The sequence below is a fragment of the Triturus cristatus genome, chromosome 4_1, assembly GCF_964204655.1.
Source record: "Triturus cristatus chromosome 4_1, aTriCri1.1, whole genome shotgun sequence".
In the NCBI taxonomy this organism is placed as follows: Eukaryota; Metazoa; Chordata; class Amphibia; order Caudata; family Salamandridae; genus Triturus; species Triturus cristatus.
In genome coordinates this window covers 458,624,336-458,649,517 of record NC_140585.1, presented here as the reverse complement: position 1 = coordinate 458,649,517, position 25,182 = coordinate 458,624,336, and the positions used below count along the sequence as shown (strand labels likewise).

At 44.2% G+C, this 25,182-nt stretch overlaps 1 protein-coding gene across 10 annotated transcripts in view; it reads right to left on the bottom strand.

Annotated features, from left to right (window-relative positions):
- The window catches only part of CALD1 (caldesmon 1), a 567,652-nt gene that overhangs the window by 348,544 nt on the left and 193,926 nt on the right, over positions 1 to 25,182 (bottom strand). For 4 of the 10 annotated variants that reach the window (XM_085652625.1, XM_085652629.1, XM_085652631.1 and 1 more), the window contains exon 1: positions 13,863 to 14,172. The exons of the other annotated variants lie outside the window; for them this stretch is intronic. The gene's annotated coding sequence lies outside the window, so the exon portion shown is untranslated. Of the gene's footprint in view, positions 1 to 13,862; positions 14,173 to 25,182 lie in introns of those variants that run through there. 10 annotated transcript variants of the gene reach the window in all.

Below are 25,182 nucleotides of genomic sequence, written 5' to 3'. Positions count from 1 at the left end.
CAAAAGACTAGATTGACTGTGGTTTTGGACATTTCAGACTATCTGGGAACGGTCAGCCCTAGCCTGGGCCTGCCGATTTCTGTTGTTTTTACCGTGAAGTCAGCTCTTGCTACATTATCCCTGCATTGGACTGATTAACTTAATACAATCTGCATTGGGAGATCATCATCTGTTTAGCGAACAGACTACTACTTTAATTGGAAACTGCTGCCATCAGACTTTTTGGCTTAACCTGTGTTTGTATTTGTAATTCGCTATTTGACAGTGCAACTGAAGGGAGTTTGTTTGTGCCTCCTGAGACTGAGTTTTACGTGTGGTGCTGTGGAGGACCAGCACTGTCCATTTGATTTTGTCCGGCAGCTGGTGTGTCTCTGGCGGAAACAGAGAGCGTTATTGGCGTTTATTTGGCAAGAAAACAGAAGAGCATAACTCACGTCAGGGGGGACATTATCTAGCCTTTTATGGAGGAACTACACTGAAAACCGGACTGTTTTAGTCATTTGCACTTCACCGCTACGTACACAGTGTGGTATTAAAAGAGCTGTTGGAGACATCGATTTTTTTTTGTTGTTGTTTTTTTTTGTTTTAGCCGAAATCTGAACAAACTTAAGCTATTGGCAGTTTAACTGATGTTCTGTGACATCGCGTGATTCTCTACCTGCTGTCCCTCGAGCTCTGCTGCGATGCCTTCGCGGGATTCTGAGGTAATGGCATCGTAATCCAATCAGCCTGTGACTGCATGGGGACACTTTCAGAGCTTTCATGCGCTGGGAGCCATCCAGGGCCTACGTCAATCAGCGTGCCTCCATTTTAGGATCTAGTTGCAAGCATGCATTTCACTCGCGCTTCCAACCACGTCTTTCACGTTTTGCCAACCACGTTTTTTTGTGTGTTTGCCGGAATAAAGAGTGAACAAAACTAGATGGAGTTGGGGGACAACGCTGTACAATTGTGCCGCAATAAGGAAAAGACATTGGAGGAACTGGTTTCAAGGTTTTGTCGAGCAAACACAGACACATTAAAGTTTTCTTTTCGTCTTTGCTTGTCAAGAGGTGGACTTTTAATTGTAGCAAGCATCTGTTTTTCTGAGGCATCGTGGGACTCGGGTGAGAAGTCGCTCACTGGTCACTCTTGTAATAATTTACTATTGCATGTCGTTATTTTTTTTATTGCTGTGATTGCTTCCCATGCCTATGAAGCTGTGTTTTGTGGTGATATTTGCGTGGAGGGTTTTGTTTCCCTAGGACGTGGGGGTTGGTCATGGGTTATAAATACCCATAGTATATTGCGAGTGTGTTTTAGGGTTAAGGGATACCCTAAATTTGTCATGGGTTATGGTTACTCATAGTTTACTGCGAGAGTGTTTTAGGGTTGAGGGATACCCTGATTTGCTAGTTATAGTTACCCATAAGAGATTTTGGGTGTGTTTTGGGGTTTAAGGTTACCCTGTGTTTGTTAGGGTTAAAGGATACCCTAAATGGTTTTGGGTTATGGATTACCCATAGTTTGTGCGAGAGGGTCTTGAGGTTTAGACTGCTTGCATTTTGTCTTGGGTTATGAGTACCCGTTTTGAAGTAAGCCTGGATTTACTTAGTTTCAGTCTTAGATCTGTCTTAGTGATAGATCTGTCTTGCTTTAGTTTGTGCAGCTTAGGGTTGTAGATCCCTGTTCTGCCGCAGTTTTGTGCCTTAATATGAGGCACAGTGGGTACATTGTGGGGTGTAGTGTTTTGTACCCATAGTAGTAGCATGGGTTTTCATGCTAGCTTTGCAATTTGTTATGATCATTATTAAGGGGAAAGATGGTGTTTAATGTTTTGGTTATGCATCCTTTTTTTCTACCAAATGTGTGTTAATTGTCTTCATGCATTTTATTGTATATGATCATTATAGCAGGGGGGGTGATGTTATTTAGTTGCTATTAATGCATCCTCCTATGCTGTGTGTGTGTTGTTTCACCATTACACATTTTGATTGTTTTCAATAATTATAAGGGGGGAGATGTGTTGTAATGAGCTTATTCTCAGTGCACTCTCCCTACACTGTTCTCTGCCTGCCTGCTCTGCCTTTGATGAGGTCAGATGGAATGTTGAGGGTGGTTTAGATTGGAAGGAGGAATCAGTTGATGAGAGGTGGCTGAGTAGCGAGGACGCTGCTCCTGGTGGGGTATTAACAAGGACCTGAACATCTTCCTGTAACATGTAACTAATGATTTGGACTGAAGAATAAATCATCAATCATTAATACAAGACCATGCCTGCGCGCTTTCATTCATTTTAACACAATTCTCACAGTATCCCTCATTCCAAGCTTTGAATTCAGAATGGTTCCTCAACGCCCTGTAAAATTGGGTTTTACAAAGTGTGCAATTTGTGCCCAAATGGGAATGGGTTACGCGACCCCCAGCGACATCATTGATTAAAACGAACCACTTATACAGCACTTAATATTGCTTAAAGTTGCAGAAAATTTGCTAATATTTCAGAAATGGTCATTGTCGCTTAAATAACTCCCTGAAACCTTGTATATATTGTTACACCTTTGTCACTCAACTGTCTGGTTCATGTAACACTGGGGACACTTTGCACCATTACGTTTATTTTTGTGTATAAAATCTGTATATGATGTGAGCAATACACTTATATGCATCTAATGAAACATTTGGTGTTCTTGGCTCCTTTTTCTCTGACATCACTTTGACCCTTATATCGCCATTGTGCAACAGCATGTCCAGTGGTACACACACATGATTCCACAGGACCCGTTGTTTCCTTGATATAACAAATGGGGATGGGAGCATGCACTGTGAAGGCAAGAACAAGCTAGCGGAAACCTTTAATTTCTAGAAAACCCAAAGTTGAAATGGACAAAGGGGGTTGAATATTTTGAAAACCTGTGCTTGCCTACCCTATTTTTACCAGATAGTTTTATTCACTTAATTTTTCTTTATAGGATAAAACTTTCCACCCAGCCTGATGTTCTATTTCCATTCATGGTTATAAACTAAGGAGATCGTTTGGACTCAGGTGGTTGCCTGAAATACTGACGCGGTGTCACCACTTTTTGCTTTGCTTCACAATTATGCTAATACCCATATCTGAAGTGTGATTTCCATGTTATAGCTGGTTAAAGTATGTTCACATTAAGTTTGCCATAGTAAATGTAGGCCTCAGTTAAACAATTGCTGCTAACATCAAAACGGTGCTTTTTGCTGCTGTATGGTATCTCACTCTTTATTCTCACTTCAGGAGCCAATATAACTGCGAATGCTTTCAGTTGTTTTAATCTGCATAAGAAAATAGTTTATTACTAGTTTCACTGTAACTGAATAATTGTTTTCATGCATCTAGGCCCAAGACTGACCATGATGTTTCAGCCAGTACGAGATATCTTCTAAAGGCCATGCAGCTGTGAGCATCTTTTGTGTGATGCCTGGGAAGGAGTACTCAGGCATTCTATTGACAAATGCTAGATTTTGATTGGTTCCTAACTCTTGAGAACCATAAGGGGATGTACTTTATTTTAGAGGTTGGATGTTTAAACTATGTTTAACTATGCTTTGATGAGTTAATCTAATTCAGATTGCTCCTGTCCATTTCTGAATGAGGTGCTCCTCTCTACTCTTTCGCAAGCAGATGCCCCTTCCCCTCTTGAGACTCCATGCTTAATTTTCCTCACTCAGAGTTTGGCTCTCTAGCAAATTTATTATTCTACCTGATTAAACCATCATTTGGTTCTGCCTTCAGAAGTTTCACTTGCTGGCATCTGCTGCTTAATTTTCCATAGCCTCTGTTGAAACTCTAGTATTCAATTTGTATATGACTATTTTTGAATCAGTTGTTTTTGCATTTGCTATTTTGACCTACTTTGGATTATAACGAATCATGCTGTAACAAGAAGATTCGATTTTCATGGTTTGAAAATCTACCACTCTGTCATCCTAGTAGGGAAAAATATGCTTCACTGTCATTGATATATTGTGACTCTGTTGATGTTAAGCCTCAATTCGAGATAAAGGTCCTTCCACTCGTCTGCAGCTTGCACTTGAATTTGCATCAAGGTCTTACACAGTGCAAACCCAATCCTCCGTCGCTTCATCCCAATGTGGCAGCTGAAGCAAGGTGTGACTACTAAGCCAGATGGGCTAGTAAACTGGAACTATCTCTTCTGTCTATGCATCTGCATAATGCTCATAAATTACACTTCAGGGAATACAATGAAACAGGCGAGGGTGGTGGCTGCTAAATGAGCCAAGTGCAATGAGGGGGAAATAGAAAATTATAAAAATGGATAGATGGAAATAAGGAGTTAGAATGTTAAGAAAGAAAAAGTAAGGAAGAGAAGAAAAAAGTGTGATGGATAGAAGAAAAGCGCAAAAAAAGAACAGAAGGAAGAAGGAAAGAGGGGTGTAAGGAAGGGAACACGAAACCAAGGAAGTATGATAAGGTGAAGGATAGAAAGGAAGGGTGGAGGAAAGTAAGGATGAATGGAAAGGGGAAAGAATGGATGGGTTAATGGATGAAAAGATGGACAGAAGGGTGAAAGAATGAACATGAATTGGAGAAAGGATGGATGATGCAAGAGTTAAAGAAAGGGTGAATTCATAGATGGTAGGGTGAAAAAATTGATGGGTGATTGAAAGAATGGAGGAATACATGGATATACTGATCAATGGATTGATGAGAGCATGGATGGAAGGAAACCTGAAAGGATGTCTGGAAGGAAGGAAGAAAGTCTAGATGGATAAATGAATGATGGATGGAAGGATGTATGCATGGATGGGTGAATATAGGGGCTTGTTTGATGGATAGAAAGTGAAAGGAAGGACAGATTAATAGAAAGGGAGAAGGATGAAAGGATGGCTGCATATATGAGTAGGAGGATGATGAAAGCATGAAGGGAACTCTTGAAAGGAGGGTTGGGTTTGCTTGCTTTGCTACTGCTATGTTTTTATTTTTAATTTTCTAGCTACTGCCTTGAATGAAGCACTGCCTCTGCTGGCCCATCAACAGAAGCATTGCTGGTACAGCTCCAGCCACGTGGTAGCTGTGCTATCCCATCTAAGGTTTTCAATTGGGTCAGCGTGTACACATTTATTACTTTGTACTCTGTCCTTTGAAAAATAAATATGCCCCTGATGCGCTGAGAGGTTTCCTTCAGCAAATGGTGGATATTTTTGTACTTTTGCTATACAAAAACACTATGGTGCCCTCAGCTAGTCTTCTTGACAGCATGGACAACCAATCCACAGACATTGCACTTAAAGATCCACCCTAAACAGGGCCTGCCTTCCAACACAGTCTCTACCAACATTTAGATGGTCCCAGATGTTTTCCTGGTGGCAAAGATGGTGGCTGTTCTATTCTCAGTGAAAACAGATATCTCCAACTCTAAATGAGGCAGAATGTGCGACAGAAGGGCAGGGGGGATAGACATTAGTTTTTGGTGGCTGTCCATTTACAAGTCACTACAAATCAGGTTACTAGCCACATTGACAATTATATATTACACACTACAATATGAGTTCTTCCATAGCCTTTATTATGACAAAGAAGATGCAAGGACAGGACTAGCTCAACACCAGGCAGATTTGACTACTGCAAGTCAAGAACTGCATTCCTGCAATTCTGTATCTAGCCTCTTTGCCTGCTATGTCAGGGACCACTACTTACAGAGAAATACATTAGGATACAGTTTTCAAGCACTGTGCTAGAAGAAAGAATGTACTAAATGGACACTGAGTCATCTGCAGCTCCTGTACTCCCTGATACTAGTGATGACATGCTCTATGCAGACGTCAGCGACGATCAGCTGCTGTTTTACACATGCTGGTTTACTAGAAAGTGCAGTCTGGACACTATCCGACCACCAGTGGCATGATGACTGCTGATAGTACCCACAAGAGTCCTTAGAAAGGCCATGGCACCTATTTAGACTTGGTGGGTGTGGGATATCTGCCAAAATATCATCAGATGCCCTGCCCACCAAACTCTTGGCTCTCGTGCTCCATTTAGAAGTGGGTGAAGTCTCAGGTTTCTTCTAGCAGAACCTCGGCTGTCTCAACAAGTGGAAACCTTTGACCAATGCCCATCCTCCAAAAGGCCATGGCTCAATGTAAAACAAAAGGTCTGCCTATTTAGGGTGGCAATTCCAACATATATTTTTCATATTTCGGACCATCAGGGAAAGCCTAGTAGCCATGAAAAAGTAGCAAAAAATATGACCCCCATTGATTTCTTTGCGCTTCAGTAAGAAACTCCCTCTGTGGGAGTGGGAACATCAGAAATGGCACCCACTCAGCAGAGCTTCACTGCCTTCAATGGTGCCACCAAAGCAAAGGTTCCATTGTAGGCAGAAATTCTCTTTTGCCATGCATGGATCTCCGAATATGAAAAGCGTTCTTCTATCAGATGAGTGGATGCCATGGTCTCGCCGGCCATAAAGGTTAGTGGGCCACCTGCTGTATTCTAAATAAGTACAATAAGTTGACTCTCTTGATTGGGGGTATCTGCTAGAAATCTTGAGGGCGGCAGGCTTCAACCCTCGGTATTGCCGCTGGGTCAAATTATTATGCAGAGCGCTAGGCTCCTGGGTCCGTGCAGGTCAGAGTCGGTCTGAGGAGTCGCTACTGGAGAGGGACACGCATCAGGGCCGATTCCTCTTGCCACTATTGTTTGCGCTGGCAATCGAGCAGCTGGCGATTTGGGCACAAAGGGACCTGGAGAGGTGGGGCATCTGCATGGGTGGGACCCCACATGTGATATCACTGTATGCAGATAATGCCCTCTTTTATGTTGCCTTCGCCCCGTGAGGCAGTGCCGCAACTACTGCAGATATTGGGGGATTTTGGTGCATACTCGGGGATGCGACTTAACAAGCATAAATCATTGCTCTTCCCACTGGCCAGGTTGGCAGGACTCCCTCAGGAGCGACTTTCCTGTCTGGGGCTGTAATGGGAGATGGGACATTTTATATACCTGAGTATATAAGTGGCAATCGAGGACACGCAATTATTGTACCACAATGTACATAGAACGGTGGATGCTCTGAGACGATCAGTGTCCTTCTGGAATACATTATCGCTCTTTTTAATGAGTAGGCTGGCGGAGGCTAAGATGATAGTGCTGCCCCGTTATCTATATGTGCTTCAAAACTCGCTGTGCCCTATCCCCAGGCGAGTGTTCAGGCAGCTGATCTCTATACTAGTGGACCTCTATTGGGCTGGCTGCCTTAGTAGAGTGGCATTGGACACTCTGAACCGGTTGTACGAGGAGGGGCATTGGAGGCCCCTAGGTTGAACCTCTATTATTTCACAGCACACTCCCCGGTGGCTAGATGAAGGGGACAACTGGGTAAAGAGCTATTGAGAGGAAGAGTCTTGCCGGATAGGCTCCCAATGGCTTTGATGGAAGGGGCAGGTATCCCTGACGACGTGCTTATATAGTTAAACAGACCGCAAGCATTTGCCAATGTTTCCTGGAACGGATCTTAAATCATGCTCCATTCTATCGGGAACTATCAGTGTGGGTACTTGCTCTGGTGCAGACAATGATGGACAATATGTCATTTCAGGCATGGCAGGAGGGAGGATGTAGCGTATTTGCAGACTGTTTAAGGCAACCTGGCCCAAGTAAACAGTCATTCCAAAGACAACACAAACACTGGATTTATAATGCTCACCTGTGGTGCTGGGCGACGTCTAGTCTCTCTCCTTTACAATGCAATGAGGGTTCACTCTACTTGCGACATGGAATGCGGTTATGGAGGAGCCCATTGATGAAAGGGTGTGGAAGGCAGTGGGTGCACTCACACATACGCTGTCATGCAATGCTCGTTTCAAACTCATACACTACAAATACTTACACTACACCTACATGACCCCTGAGAAGTTGCAGTGCATTGCATCGAATCGTTTGGATGCCTGCCCCCTGTGTAGAGAAGAGGGGGCACAATTCCTACACTTAGCCTGGAGGTTTCCTGAGGTTAGATATTTTTGGGCCAAAGTGGCGGAGAGGGTGCAGAGTGGCACTAGTCTCATGAAGCTGACACCGCTAGGCTGCCTGTTGGCACACATCCGGAAACTTAAAAAATGTAAGACAGCCAATAAACTCTTGCAGTTGATCATAGTGCTATCACGGCGCAGAAAAGCAATAACATGGAATGGGACACATGCCCCTGAGGTTGAGGCATGTTCCCGAATGGACACTAGCAGAGGAGGCCCGTATGAAAGCTAGTTGTAGAGATGACAACCTAGATGAGTATTTAAGGCAATGAAGGGAGCTGTGCAATGCTTTCCTGAATACTGTAATGAATCCAAGTGATCAGAATGAATATGGGGAGGGTGAAAACACAAAGAAGGAAGATTCAAACTCGCTGTATTGACAGGCTATTCGATTTCAGTTGCATGGTCGCTCTTATTCTATGTATCGGGAGGTTGATCCTGATGTTTAACCCACCAATATTTGCTATTTATTGCTGTACATCTGATGAGTCTTTATTAATATCAATAAATAAAGTTGATAATAAAAAAAAATAAGCCCAATAAGAGTGAAGAAATTATAATTAGATAAGGGCCACCTAACATGCTATGTGAGAAGAAAATCCATTCTTATGTCCATGCCCAAATGTAACTGTGATCAGGAGTAACTAGGCATTGAAAACAAGGATGTTCAGTGTTGTCTTAACATGCCCAGTTCCAGGACCTGCTTGGAAGAACTTAGCAACTTTTAGCCAATGAGACTGGGGACACCCACCGGGGCACACTAGGGATGCTGCAACTAATTCTTCAGAAATTATTTAAATGGTCCCATACAATAACTTTAAATGCGAAGTATTTAAATATTAATTACAATTTAGTGGTTGTTTATTATGTTATGTTTTGTTTACTGGGATTTGTAGAGCGCGCGGCTACTCCAAAGAGTGTTCCGGCGCTACGTAAAGACCACCAACAACTGACAAACAAACGCCCCCAGCCACAGTGCAAGAAAAACCTAAAGCTGGAAAAGCCACGTCTTCAGATTCCACCTAAAAGTCAGAAGGTCCTGGATCTGTTGCAGCAAGGGAGGGAGGTTATTCCAGAGTCGGGACACTATTACCTGAAAAGATCTTCCTCCTACCCGTGAGAGCCTGACCCTTGGGGTCAGGGTCAGGCACAGAGTAGAAGATCTTAAAGAGCGCTGAGGCAAGTAAGGCTGAAATCTTTCCCTTAAATACGGGGCCCCGATCCCATGGAAAGCCTTAAAAACCAGGACAAGAGCTTTGAAATAAATTATTTTTTGCACTGGAAGCCAGTGAAGTGAGGACAAGAGATGAGAGTTATGTGTTCTAGGCTTCGTTAGGAAAATAGCCCTGGCTGCCATAATCTGGGTGATCTGCAGACGACCCAGTAAATACTCAGGGAGTCCCAGATACAACGAGTTGACATAATCCTGTCTCGATATCACCAAGGCCTGGACCACTGTTTTATTACAGTGCGATACTGGCAGAAGTGGGAGGACATTTGTCAGCATTTTCAATGTCCCAAAACATGTACCTACCACAGATTGGACTTGCATCTTCATAGAGAGTGCAGAATCCAATTTGACCCCCAGATTTTTCACAAAGTGACCTCCGACAGTGGGGGAGACGTCCTGTGGCCACCAAGAGTGCCAGGCTTCATGTGAGTGAGAGCCCCAAAAAATTATCTCTGATTTATCAGAGTTACATTTTAATTGATTACAGTTAAACCATGAAAAAATCTCCAAGAGGCAGTTCTTCATACAGGTCCCATCAAACTCCGAGCCCTTCTCGCACGTGAACAACAATTGAGTGTCGTCCGCGTATGACACAATTATAGCGCCATGCTTCTCGGCGAGAAGGGCGAGAGTGGACATGTACAAATTAAACAGCGTGGGACTGAGAATCGATCCTTGCGGGACCCCCACATTCAAGGATGGGATTTCTGCCGAAAAGGGAGGTGCCCAGACTGTTTGAGAGCGGTTACTGAGAAAAGATCTCATCCATTTCAATACCGAGCCTCCAAGCCCGCCCTCCTCAAGTCTTTGCTAGAGTCGCTTGTGAGGGACGGTATTGAAGGCCACGGAGAGGTCGAGTAGCACCAGAACTGTGCTCCCACCCCTATCTAGCGTGGCTTTAACCGACTCAGCAACCTCCAGCAGAGCAGTTTCAGTGCTGAAGTTGGCTCTGAAGCCTGACTGACTGGGGTGAAGAAGATTATTGGCCTCTACAAAGTTTGTGATAACTTCATTCACAAACTTCTCCAATACTTTGGAGAAAAAGGGCAGGAGGGAGATAGGCCTATAATTACTGATCTCGTCAGGGTCAGCCATAGGTATTTTTAAAAGAGGGAGGATTTTAGCGCTTTTCCAAATTTGAGGCATAAGAACCTCCAGCAATAGGGTATTTAAAATAGTATTGACAGCTGGATTAATCACTTCCGCTATGGACGACAAAACTTTAGCCAGACAAGGGTCTGAGGGTGAGCCAGACATGAGGTTTTTCATAAGAGAAAGAGACTGATTAAGACTGTTATTAGGAAATTGCAGGAGACGTGCGTCCCTGCTGTGGCCAACTACCTCCCCCTCAAAGGGTTTAAAGCTTTAAAAGAGTTCTGAATACCTAGAATTTTTTCGCGAAAGAAGCTAGCCACCCGCTTGGTCCAGTCGCTTGTGGGGATGAATGGGCGACTGATAGAAGGAGACGAGAAACTTTTTACAATAGTGAAAAGTTCTCGACTTTTATTGGCTGCCTGTTTGATTTTGGTAGCAAGGAACGATTTTTTTCTCCTCTCGAACTTTCTTGTAATGTTCTTTTAGAGCTTGACTATAAATGGCTTTATCTGAGGGACTGTAATGCCTACGCCATACTCGTTCCAGATGTTTACACGCACTTTTGCTGGTTTTTAAAGTAGTCGTAAACCAGGGGGCTGAGACTCTAGTAAGTTTAGCTTCTTTTATAGTAGAGGGGGCAAGTTTCTGCACCTGCTGATTTAGCCAATTCTCTAGGGAAAGTACATTCTGTTCGGGCTGGCCGCTAAGATGGATAGGGTATTGGCACAGCGCGCTCTGTATTGCCTCCGGTGAAATCAGAGGGAAAGGTCTAAAACTACTACGGGGAAGAGATTTACCCGTAGGGCACGATTTTTCGAGTTCCTTCCTGATACTGAAATTTATTAAATAATGGTCCGACCACGTATTAGAATTTCATTAGGATAATATTGCTAGTTGTATACTGAATCCTGCATCTCCATTGCCAGGTCAGGTTCAAACATTACTGTCAACCAAGCCACAAAATCATTAAATGAGAACTATTGTGGAGATACTTTCTTTACTGCTGTATTCAAAATAGTTGTGTTGAAGTGCAGTTGAGTCTTTGAGATAATGCATTAAGGGCCATATTTACTGTTTTATGGAAAGAGTACTCTACCACAATTATGAACTCAGGATGAAGCTTATACTCATCTGCTAGTGTCCTACTCTCTGTTTGGCAACCTAACTATGGTACCTAAGAATTTGCAGCAGGTTTGAGTTTGCCATTGGGGCTTCTGTGTCCTCCATGAAGAGAATACCATCTGCCAACACGTACCCGTTAACCTTATCTGCATGGACCCAGTATCTTAATGACCACGGAATCAACCACAATGGTATATCAAGGCACTAAACAAAACATCTAAATAAACAAGCAAACAACTATTGTTCTCCTCCCTATCTATACCAAACTATTAGTAAACTGCTTTCCCTTTCAATGCAACACAACAAAAGGGCCAACCACCATCAACCTCAGCAAGAGGGACAGCAGAAAGATGCTGTCAGGCCCGAGTCCCTGCCTATTTTAGCACATGTGTGCTCCTTGAGTCTGTGGCTGTCCTCCAACCCTTAATGCTTTTAGTTGCCCCCACTGTCTCCTTCTAATTATTTACTGCTGGTCGCTTTTATATATGCCACTAGGAAAAAAATCCGATTTAAATTACATTTTTAGGTAAACAGAAAGAACTAAAATTATAAAAATTTGTCAACAGTGAATAACTGAAAATTTCAGCGTGGAATCAAAATACGAAAGAGCACCAAAGAAGGCCTAAGAGCCCTGCATCTCAATGTTTATTGCAGTACAAATGAGCTGGCCTCTGTGCAGATGTCAAAGTTGAATAAATGATGTGGAGGTTAGTACCGAATGAGAAAAAGTAAACATAGATGTATAATAGCTGATGGCGCTATTTGACTGGACCCAGTAAGGCCCCATCATACATGAGAGGAGGATTCTGCACAGTCAGAAAAATATGGGACCAGGATAGATCCCGGTTGTACTCTTTGGTGGCATAAGGTAAAATGATGCCCCCCTGCAGAATGTGACATGGAGCCCCTAAGTCTCCCATATCTCACAGATATTGACTGGCCTTGAGGTGGAATGGGCACACCCCTCAAGAGTTTGTGGCCCCTGAAGAGTTGAGGGTGCCCCTGAACCTACCTTTAAAGAGGCGGTAATTAGTTCTGGAAGCATGTGCTTGTTCCCTTTAAGTTACACAATTTGCAGAAAGTAACATTTCAAAAAAGAATTTGAAAGAAAACATTTAAATCTGTCTCAAATAAAAAATTGTTAATACATACTTATCAATATCTGACACATAGCGACACAAAAGTGCTAAATATTGAGAAGTTAAGTAAGTCCATTTAGGAAGAAGGAACACTTGCCACTACTTCTGCAAGTCTTCAAGGGTATATGTGCTTGTGATGTGGTCTCACAGGGAACCACAATTAGTTTGATCAGAATACATAACCAAAACGAGTGGAAGTATGATTTTTGCAGTTGACTACTTTTGCAGGTGGTATGGCCTATTACTGTATGCAGAATGTTTGTCTGACAAATGTTGTGTCTCCACATTGTTTACATAAATATTGGCATATTAGGTGTAGGTTTTACATTAGTCAGTCCACTAAGGCAATGTTTTTACGACAAAAATGAGGGCATGTTAGATGATATTCTGAAAATGCTATTCTGGTACTCTACTTCACTTCCTTACCAACAGCAGAGTTATTGCATCTTGCAGCGATGAAACTAACGAGCAGGATATATAAATGTCTGATTTAATTTCTGTCCTTCTAACTATACTTCTCCTTTTAGTATTTCTGTATCTATGTTTAACAATTCAGAAAGAACTGCGAACAAAGTTGTTTTACAGTAATCTTTAGGCAACAAAAACAGGACGAGTGTGATGTCAGTAACCCAAACAATCAGTTTCCTAAATTCCTGGAGGTTTCTGCTAAAAGGAGGCCAGCATGCATTAGGTTAATTGTGTGGAAAACATACTGAGATTCAGGAATATGGTTTTTTTTCGTTTTTTTTTTAAATTTACATTAGTTCAGGGTTTTAAAGCAAGGGACAGGATATGAGCATGTTCATTTGATGTAAATACATTATGTTTAAGCTTTGATGATTCCTAAAACGTTGCTGAGAAAAGAAGAAACCAGACAGAAACAAGCAGCCGCATCAAGGAACAGTGAGAATAACTAGCAAAACAGAAAGTTAATTGAAGGGAGTAAAAGAAAAAAAAGGAAGTGAGGAGAGAGAAGAGTAGCTAAGAAGAGAAAAAAAACTGTTGTTAAAGATGAAGTTTAAACAAGGGAATGCGCCAGCAAGTAAAGTAAGACATAAAAACATACTTGAAAAATACTTCGATAAATGGAAAAGGAAAAAGAAAGAAAAAAAGAAAAAAAAAAGACCGGAAGAACTAAACAAAGAGAATATGAATTGAAGATGTCGATTAAATACAACCTAGTTTTAAGCCCACCCAGAAACAAATGTCAAATAACTAGTATAAAGAACGCCATCATGAATGCATTCCCAAAAAAACAGCTGCCCGTTACCAACCTTTCGATGCTTTAATCCATCTAGCACGCCCGTCCGTTTCTGTGGCTGTAGGTTTGAAGAACCCTTTCAGACTCGGGTGCTGTCGCTCGCAGCGAACATTACACTAGGACGATCCTGCAGCCCCCAGACCAAGAGGAAACACTACCAGAAAAGGGAAAGCTGCTCTCGTTTTGTGCTGCTTTGTTTACAGAGCTGTCAGTGGTTAGTTAAACGCTGCCTGGAGTCTGGCATGGAGGAGCCGCTCGCAGATTGCTTCCTGTGCAGAGCGGGAGGCCTCCACTTCCTCTGCTTGAATTCGACTTCAAGCAGCAAGCTTTAGAGAACTTTTATCAGCCTTCCCATGCCGCGTCACAGAGCCAACAGCAGCAGTCCAGGATGTTGCACATGTATTTGTGCTTTGTTCAGATAAAGTCTTAACGGGAAGATAATTTATGCTCGACAAAGTCACTCTGGCATCAGTGCTGGCTGCATGAAATGGAGCTGAGATGTGGCCCTGCCAATATACACAGTGTCGTGTTTCACTCACTATTGTCTCCCTTCACACACTCACCTAGTGAAGAGCTGATATTACAGCCTTAGAGCCCACTGTAGAGGGCTTTACCAGCCATTAAAGGCCTGATACATTCTTTAACAAGGGAGTGGGTCTTTAACCCCTTGAGTGCTCCGCCCTTTCCCCCTCCAGTGCCGGGCCTTTCATTAGTGGGCGGGGTCCATGACGAGATAGTCTTGTCATGGGCACAGCGCAACCGCGCTCCATGACGAGACTATCTCGTCATGGGCATAGAAGGGGTTAATGGTCGGTAGAGCCCGCTACAGAAGGCTGTAAGTCTATTAGAACATTTTGCCCCTAGAGAGTGGAATGTTCTAAATTGTAAAAGAAAGGCCTCACAGAGCCCGAGGGTATTGAGATCCCCTCAGGCTCCGTGAGGGCGTTTGTTCACAGCAGGAGCTGTGAACAAACATTGGATTGTTGGAGATCAGGGCTTCTACCATCCATTAGAAGCCAGGAGCACTCCACTGTTTTCAATGGTGCACCCAACAATCCAATGGTCTAATATAGCCTTATAGCCTGCCGTAGCGGGCTATACCGGCTAATAAAGGCCCGCTCCTACGTTAAAGGCCCGAGCCGAAGGCGAGGGACATTAACAAGAGAGCGGGACTTTAATACCCGGTATAGCCCAGATACGAAGGGCTATAAGGCTATTGGAACATTCTGCCACTAGAGGGCAGAATGTTCCAACAAATAAAACAAAGGCCTCTCGGAGTTTGAGGGGTTCAAATTCCCTCGGGGTCCAGAGAGGCCTTTGAAAACAACATTGGAATGTTGCTTTGCAGGCCTTTACTGGCCGCAGAAGCCCGGAGCACTCCATTGTTTTCAAAGGGGCTCCCAACAGTCCAATGTTCTAATACATGGTGAAACACAAGGTGAGATGGAAACCCCCGTGCAGAGAAGGTTTCCAGTTTCTGTTTGTAGACCCTGCACAGACACACACAATGTCCCATTCCCTCCAAGGCCCTGCCCCTTGGTCTCACATGGAGAGTAGTTTTAAGAAGTGTACAGGTCTGGAAATGGAGTTGATTGTATAATAAAGTGATATATTTCCTTACTACAGATGTAAAGGGGAAAGCATTTGAAACAGAGAACACGACTTTGAAATGCAAATGGTGTACTGCCACCTCACCTTTTTTATTCATAGATGTACAAATTTGCGGTTCCTGCAGTCGTTATTTACCCTCACTTCGCCCATTTCCAACTCTAGATGGGGCAGAGTTGTGTCACATGCTTTGACAATCATTGGCAAAGCTAACAAGTCTGCCATTGACTGCCAACCTTTTGGCTATGTAAATGCATGTCAGGGTTTTTGCAAAACTCCATTGCCAGGGAAGCTGCAGTCGCTTGCTAATTCCCCAAAAATTGGCTTAAAGCTAAATGGTTATTTGGTGTCATAAAGCAAACAAAGTGATAATAGTCCATAGCAGTGAATGTAACTACTAATTGTGTGGCTGTGTGCTTTCTAAAAGGACAGAATGTGTTCACTCGCATTGAATTTAGCCAACAGCTGAAGTGGGCTGACACGCTACCCCATAGTGTATGCTGTAGTGGGCAGAAAACATATGTGAATAACTCAATAGTAGACCAAAGGAGAAAGACGGATGGCTGAAAGCATCATAAGTACATAATTCATATAGTTTCAATAAAATCAAAATGTCTTGGCTAATGCCAGAACTAAAAGGGCTTGTCTACTATTTGGACACACACAATTCATTACCTTGCTTCTAAAATCAAAGAAAAGTATGTTCAAAACAAAAAGCAATACAGGAAAGCTGCCCTGGTTGTCAAAAAATCATCCTAGGACATTTAGTGCCAGTACTTACATTGGAGCCTTCCACTCCTTTCTGTATCACTGATCCGCTCTAAAAAACACATGGGCTGGGGAAGCTTTACATGGGGTGGAGCATTTGTGTTCCTAAGCACCCACCCACGTATTTTGAATGGACTGAGCGGGGTTTGAGGCACTGGGGACTTGATGAGGAGGAACTTCATTATGTGAAGATTGCACTTGAGGCGATGTAGGGCCATCCAGGACTGAATGTGCCTTAGAGTCTGGTCAAGGCGTATAATGTGACCCAGGGGGGTGATTTTCGTATAAAACTGTATGTCTTCAACATAGAATTGATGTAAGATTGTGGACTGCTTGCAAAGGAGGTGATAGGTTCCGGATAGAGATTAAAAAGCAAAAGTGAGAGGATGGAGCGTTGGCGGACCCACAGTTGGATCCCAGTGGAATTGGTCTGTTTTAATACACTGATAGCAGATTTCAATGTAAGAAGTGACCCAGATAAGGCCTATGCCGTTCACTTTATTCTGAAGGCTTTTCAAGAAAGGGTCATACGTTTCTGTGTCAGAAGCTGCCAAAATCTCCAGGATAGAAGAGAGGTATGTCCTTGCCAAAAATGCAGAGTGCATTATCTACGGTTTCAAGTATTGCAGGCTGTTTCCTGATCTGATATGATGCTGATTGTTTTCATCAGTAAAGTGTTTGTGGTAACTTTCTATGGTTTTTGCAAGATGTATGACAGTGGGATAAGTGCTTGGCTCCTGAGGATGCACTCCAGATGTTTGCAGTTTTGGAATAGATGAAATGCCTCGTTTTAGGCAGTGCGAGACTGTTAACTGGAATAGGAAGGAATGAATGAGGTTAGCCAAGCTGTATTTGAGGTTCACTGTATTCACCACTATAGGAGGGTTGCCTTTTAAGTAACAAAAACATTTTAAGGCCTATTTTTTTCTAGATTATTATCTGTTGTTTAAAAAGTAGCTTCCATAATTAAATTTCTAAAACAACAGTTTTTTTTAATTAATTGGTCTCATTGAACAATTTTTCTAAGTTCCTTGTTGATGGATAATGGTATCTCTTGTGCTCGACAATTCTTGATGTTTTTTCACTTCTCATTACAGTATTTTGAGAACCACTGCACTTAACACTTCTTTTTAAGTCTTTTCTGGTTTTGAGGGGCGACTGCTTTATTGATTATCATAATGCATTTCACGTACTGAACTGATGGTTCAGAAACCTCTTGATTTGAAAAGATTAATGTAAGAATGGAGGAGACTGGATGCGAGAGTTCTTGGATTTTGTTGTGTAATGTTTTTGATGTCTCTGGCAAATTGACTGGGGCTGCTAGGTAGGCTTGCTGGTACAACCTTTACGCTAAAGGTATTTAGCATTACCAAAACAAGTATTTAGCACAATCCTTCACAGTTTGAGATGCTTACCCATCAATTCAAGATGAAATTAAGAGGTTTGTAGGCCTGAATGCGGGCCCAGAGCTCCAGTATTAGCAGAATTTCACAAATCCCAAATGCAACAGCAGTTTTCTTATATTTTTGATAAGTATAAAAATCATCTGCCTCACTGACATGCAGATATGTCTCTGCAGAAGCAAATGTATAACCTTAATTGGGAAAATAATAATAAGCCACCTATTTACCGCTGAATTTTTTCTGTGTCTATTGCTAATAAGTTCACATCAGGGAATATGATACTTTATTGTGTAGCAGCAGAGTTTTTTTAATATATCAACATATCTACAGTGACTGACATGCTCGCATGGATTCCTCCAAACCTTTTGCCTCCACTCCTCCTGTTTTGCTGAATTCATTTTTGCTGCATTAGTACTCAATGCACTTTATCACTGCTAACCAGTGCTAAAGTGCTTGTGCTCTCTCCTTCAAAAAAGGGAAAAATTGGATTCCACCTTAGCGGCACCTGTAAGTCTCTAGTAAATGGTACTACATGTATCAAGGGCCAGTAAATTAGATGCTACTAGTGGGCCTGTAGCACTCATTGTGCCACCCACTTCAGCCTGTGTGCAGTTTTAAAACATGGCAAAATAAACCTTTTGACAGGATTAATCCTTCCTTTTTAATACATATGTCACCCCTAAGGTAGGCCCTAAGGTCTCATTGGGCAGGGTGAATTCTATTTAAAAAGTGAACATGTGAGTACCTCAGTATATATATTACACCAAATCCGACTTTATTCTATGAGTCAAACTTGCTAGCACGCTTGACTCGACTTCGATCTGATGCTAAGCATTGGCGATCCCTCCCCCTTACCCTCCTGGGACGGGCGGCACTGTTCAAGATGTTGGCGCTGCCGCGTTTCCTATATGCACTGCAGAACACCCACAATGTGATTCCTGACACTTACTTCGCTAGTATTGACAGCGTGGTGCGGGGGCTGCTGTGGGATGGTCGGGCTCCACGCATAGACATGAGTAAACTGACTATGGGATGGTATGATGGGGGTATCGCACTACCAGACATGCAGCTTTTTTATCAAGCATCCCAGTTGGTTGCAATCAACAAGGGGGTACATGGGGAGTACGACGACAGACCTACAGACCCATGGCTTTTGGGACGAGGGGGATATAATTGGGCACTTTACACAAACCCTCGCAAGCTTAACCTCACGGGACCCACTGCTCGCACGGTGGAGATCTGGCATGGAGTGAATAGGAAATGGGGCTGGCATAATAACCTTACAAAAGCCACACCGCTCTGGGAACCAGACATACTGGGTCAGCTCAGCAAATGCCCTGGTTCGACAGATGGGACATGATAGGCATCTCGACAGTGGGAGACATGTGGGTGAAGGGAAAACTGGACACTTTTGCAGACCTGCAGTCCAAATATCAATTAGCACAAACTGAGACATTCAGGTATTTACAGATTAGCCATGCAGTCACAGCTGCCTTACCCAAGGATATCCCTCTGCCCAAGTCCTCCCCGCTGGAGGACAGGTTGATACTGGACCCCGTGCCTAAAAAAGCCATATCCCTCACATATAAAAAGCTGTTAAATAACCGCCCAGACCCCATGCTGCACTTGCGGCGACACTGGGAGGCAGACCTGGGGAATTAGATGTGGAGGATTGGTGCGATGCTTTGCTTCTCCTAAAGAAGTGGCTATCCCCATGAGACTGAGCCTGGTCCAATTGAAGATCCTCCACCGGGTATACCTAGATGCAAGGATGTTGGCCAAACTGGGTAGAAGAGCTGACCCCCTGTGCCTACGGCAGTGCCAACAACCGGGAACCTTCTTCCATATCATATGGGACTGCTCAATAGTGCGACAATACTGGATCAGGGTTACAAAGCAGATGGAGAGGGTGGGAGGTAAGCCTCTGAAGACCCCCCCCAGTTGTGTCTCCTAAAAGTGTGGGATGCCACGGATTTAACACAAACAGATAAAACGTGGGTTTCAATGGGGTGGGCCATCGCCAAACGTAATATCGCACAAAAGTGGAGGGTGGAGGTGGCCCGACCATTGGGCAGTTGACATGGACAGCACAACGATTGCTGAGAAGGATGTATTCAAAAATAGGGGGTGCTCTAGGAAATGGGACCACAAATGGGGGAAGTGGAATAGATATAGAGGCAATATATGTTTATCTCCCACTGCTGAATTACACCGTGACCAGCATCCATTGCTGGACATCCCTGACATCGCTCATGTGCCCTCACCCGGAACTGACTAATGTGGTTGCTTGTTTACTGAATGCTGACTGGCGTGCATTTCTGGTTTACACATTTGACTATCTATGTATTGGATGCATGGTAGATGTACTGGACATTCTTGTTATGATAAACCGAAAGGGAGTGTACTGGGCTTCTTAGACGCCAACTGCTCTGAAGTGTGTAAATGTATACTGTGGACCCAACTATTGTCTTGTCATTGCCTTATGTTTTTCTTTTCTTTTCCTTAATAAAAATTGTTGAAACAAAAAAACATGTGAACTTCATTTTTACATATTCTAGAAGTGAAATACTCCTAAAGTCGTTTTTCACTGTTATAAGGCCTATCACTCCCATTGATTAACTCTGGGTTACCTTATTAAATGTAATAAGTAATAAAGTTTGGATTGGGAGCTGTTAGAAATGGGATTTCTGGTTGGCTAGAGCTTGCACCAAAGCCAGGCAGAAACCACCACTCTAGTCAGGGTTGGGGAGTTACACGCCAAAGATAACCCCTGCTCACCCCCTTGGTAGCTTGGCACGAGCAGTCAGGCTTATCCCGGAGGCAATGTGTAAAGCGTTTGCGCGCGCACCCAGCAACAACACCCAAGGCCCACCACAAAAGAAACTCCACACAAGGTTATATATAAAAATAGCCTTTGTATTATACCAAAACACATTAGATAATATTCACACAATTTACACTGTGCCAACTGGCACTGGGCAGAATTTTACAAGGGACTATTTACACGGGACAGGGCCACATGGACCACTGTCAGAATCAGCACAAATCACCAATAGTAAATGTAGAACATATACCAATGGAAACACAAAGTAACTGTAGAGCACAACCAGTAACTACTGGCGCAATAATGACCTCAGCGTTATCACACTAGCATCAGGTATAAAACCTATCCTGCATCCATCACAGGGGCATAAACACATTATGCAATTTCTCGCAAGTCTGACGCATTAGACCTTACCTCCTAAGTATAACTACTCTAGGGGCGTACATCGCTAAGGGAAGTACAATCTCCCTAACATCACCCTAAACAGGTAAAACAACCTCCTAGGCAGAAATGACCACATTTAGAGGTATAAAACACAGGGTGCGCAAAACATGCTATACACAGTACATTTCCTAGCACCACATCACATTAATATGTGCATCACAACAACACCTCAATCGCATTAGGGTCCAGGTCGCGCCAGAACCTAAACGTAGCAGCTACCCACTAAGTGCTGGGCAGCTGGGAAAATGCTGGGGCACCACTGTGCCTTTTGAAACATATGCCCTGCGTTGGAGCCTCTCTGGGCTCTGAACAAATGAGGGGGGCCAACGTTGGAGTCCCTTGCTAGGACTCAGCAAGATAAAATGCCCCTGTATGTTGGAGCCTCACTCGGGGCTCTAAACAAAGGATGCCCCCTTTGTTGGAGCCTTCTAGGCTCTTAAACAAATATGCCCTGGTGTTGGAGCCTTCAAGGCTCTTAAAACAATGTTGGCCCCGTCGTTGGAGCCTGTCAGGGCTCTTGAATCATAATGCCCCCTCGGTGCAGCTGCCCTCTGCAAGTGGGGCAGCTGAATGAACAAAATGGAAGGGCAGGGAGGCGGGATACGGAGGAGCTCAACGGGAGTTCCTAACTCAGCCCCCCCACTCACCGGACTGAAGCAGAGGCTGCTCACCGGCGTTGCTCCTCGTGCGGGCACTGCTGGCTGGAGCCTTCCTCCCCAGGGCTCTGTTATCTTCAGTCAGCGGTGCGCGGTCCTTTCTCGGCCTCGCTGCTTCACCCGGGCCCCCTCCTGGGACCCGGGACTTTCTCCTCGAGTGCGTGGAGGCAGGGTAGGGTCCCGTCCTCCTCCGGACGTCCTGGAAGGCGGGGTAGGCTCCCGTCCTTCCCGGCATCACTTCGCAGGCAACTTCCTGGGTCTGCCTTCGTTGCGAGGCCCCGCCTGCAACCAGGGTTTACTAGTCTACTTCCGGGTCACCGCAGGCAGCGGCCCGGCAACGTCGCTGCAACTCCTGGGCCGCGGCGGTGATTTTCCTTTTGGCGGTTTCTCAGTGCGGGGTGGGCACCCGCAGTATTGGAGAAACGCGGGGTGGGCACTCGCAGTAAATATACACATAAGCGGGGTGGGCACCCGCGAGGCCGACATCATGGGGGAATCTCTCTCACCCTCAGCAGCGCGACGCTGCACAGCCCCAGCTCCTCTCTCTGGGGGAAATTAGAATAAAGCGCTCTCCAGGCGCTAGGTTCAGGACCAAAATCCAAGGCAAAGCGCTCCCAGGCGCTAGAAGGATGCAGCAAAAGTTCCCAGAAGTCTTTAAGGGATCCAGGGGCTGGGCAGGGCCCAGGGAGGCAAGCCTTCCCCTGGGCCCCAGCAGCAGCACGTCCCTGGCAGATTCAAGTCAGAACGAGAACATTTTCATGGGGTCACAGCCCCTCTTTTATACACCAAATCCTTTGTCTCAAGGTGCAGGGAAGGGGCGAACCAGATACAACTGGTTCCTGAGTACTTTGTTTTGCTCAGCCCCTCTCCCTATTCACAGAATAGGCCAGGGTCATCAGTCGCACCACAGGGGGCGGAGCCAGCATTGTGTGGGGAAAGCCCAGCCCTATTCAGGTCCTAGGTGTACTCCTCCCACTCATCAACCTGCAGAGCTCTCCACCCACCACTGGGGCAGACCCACCCTGACTCCTGGAGCCAGGCACACCAGCCAATCACACGCCAGGCAGTAACTGCACATTTATGCCAGTGTCTAGAAGTGGCACTTCTATACTAGCTACAGTAACGCCGCACACATCATTGCGCAGCATTCACTCTCACGAGTTTGCACATATCAAACTCGACCCTGCACTCCCCACGCATCAGGAACTAGCACGGTCACTCAGATCCCCCATGCATTCCTATGGGAGGGCAGGTCAGTCTCATTCAACCACACAGAGCGCACGCGCTTTCCACTGGGACACAGTGTGAAAGCGCCTAGAGGCCTAAAACCACTAGTACAACACAGGAAAAAGGCTAGGATACTGCAAAAAGTTCTAGGGGTGAACTTGCCAGAAGGGCCAAGTCCAACAGGAGCAGATAGAAATAAATGTTTACACTCATATGAATTTGAAATTAAAAATCCTATTTATTGGTTATGTTAGATTTTAAGTCACAAATTCTAAAAATTGAGCTTTTTGAGATGAAATTTTCTTGTTCTTACATTTGTGCTTTCTGCCAGTTTCCTCGGGGCAGCTGACTGTGAATGGCTCTGCTGTTGGGGTTTGTGCATTCTTCTCAGATAGTGGCACAAAGGAACTAGATGTGGGCAGGATGGGTCATACTGACAAAATGGCTGAGGGCAGAGCTGTTCCCTCTCCCACTTACACTTCAAAGGGTTTGCCACCATCATACACAAAGGAGCTTGACGCCAGCCTATTTTCACCCCAGACAGTTTGGAGCCTTAACAGGGGGAGAGAAGACCTTTGCAGAACCAGATATAGGGGTAGGACATGCTATCACCAGGTTAAAAATATTTGACCTCCAGAGCTACCCCTTTAAACACCCGTGGATCTGTCAATGTTACAGAAGAAGGACTGCCCTGCTGCCAGAGGATTGCCCTGCTGCCTGAAGGATTGCGTTGCTGTCTGAGAAGACTTGACCAGATTGCCTTCATCCCAGGCTAACCAGAGTGACTTCAAGGGTAATTTGGCTGACCTCCTGTGTGAGGGAAACAAAAAGCTCCAGAAGCCTCTCCGCAACTGCCCAGCTCATCTGCTGCATCTAGACCTGCCTGGACCTGCAAATAGACCTGCCATAGCCCTACTTTCCTATGATGGAGTGAGTCCTGAGTAGCTTCCCCAGGTTCTGGACCCCTGACTGTCATCAGAGTTTACTTCTCCGGGGCCTAACGGGTGGATCCATCAAATCTGATGCAGTGCGATACAGCGTGATGCAGGGAATGGCTTTGCAGCCCCTGGCAGTTCCTCATCAGTGGCCTCATTAGGCCAATGCACTGTGACACAATTTAATGCAAAACATAGCATTGCAGCCCTTGCAGCTCCTCATCAGAACCAACGTAGTGAGATGAAACTCAATGCAGGATGTTGCATCACAGCCATCTCACATCCTGATCGGAACCGACGCAACATTATGCAACTCGGTGCAGGACTTCGCATTGCAGCACCGCGCAGCTCATGATCAGAACCAACACTGAATGGTGCAGGAACTCACATCAAGGACATACAGTACAATTCTCACTGTGACTATCCTGGCCCCTGAATCTGGTCTGTATTCTACCACGGTCTAAATGAACTTGTGACTGTGTCCCAGTCCAGCAAAGCCATATAACCACAGTTTAACTTTTGTTTTTTAGCACAGCTTTTACAAAAAAAATTAAAAGTCATTATTTCCAGTTCTACTGCATTCATTTTTGTCATTCTGGTATCATTTTCTTTATTAAAATGTAAGCTTTTTTGCCGCATTGGTTTGGTATTTTTCTTACATTGTGTTTTCACTTAATTACTGCTTGTGTGCTTCATAAATACTTTACACATTGCCTCTAAGGTAAGCCTGACTGCTTTTGTGCCAAGATACCAGAGGGCTATGCACAGGTTAACTTATTGACTTTTGTGGTTCACCTTGACAAGGATTTTAGTTGTTGCCTGAGTTGAGCTCCCCCAACCAATAACCTAATTTCTTACATAAATCAATTTCTCACTGTTGTTACTACAGAGATCAGCAATCAAAATAATATAGAGATGTGCACCAAAACACCTTCTCTAGTATTTATTTTGTTGTCCCAGTTGTCGAATTTTGCTCCATCACATCTGCTATCGTTTACAGTACAGTATGCGCTCCGAGACGAAGAAAGAGCAAGGCCTGCGGGAGGTTTGCAACCACAAAATCTCATGGTAAAAAGCTTTTTTGGGCTAACATATTTTGCAGCATGTTTCAACCAGTGTGATGAAACAGTAAAACTGTGACTCTACAAGTATAGTCTAAAAGGGCCAGCGGTAGTCAGTAGAGTTTAAAATAAAATATGTCCTATGCTAGGCAGAGCCATCTCAAACTCATTTGTTGTACTAAGCAGAGTATTTTGTCTCCATGCCATCAAATTCCTGTTTAAGGGGCTCATGAGTGACAGGATCTTGAGCACTAGGCATCTGCCTTTCTGGCTTGTAGGTAGAATTGGCTTGGGTACAGAGTGAAATCATTTTTATTTAGAATAACAATGATAAATAACACATTTTGAGTGGAGATGCCATCTTACTAACAGTGTATAAACCATGGGCAATGCATATTTACTCGAAA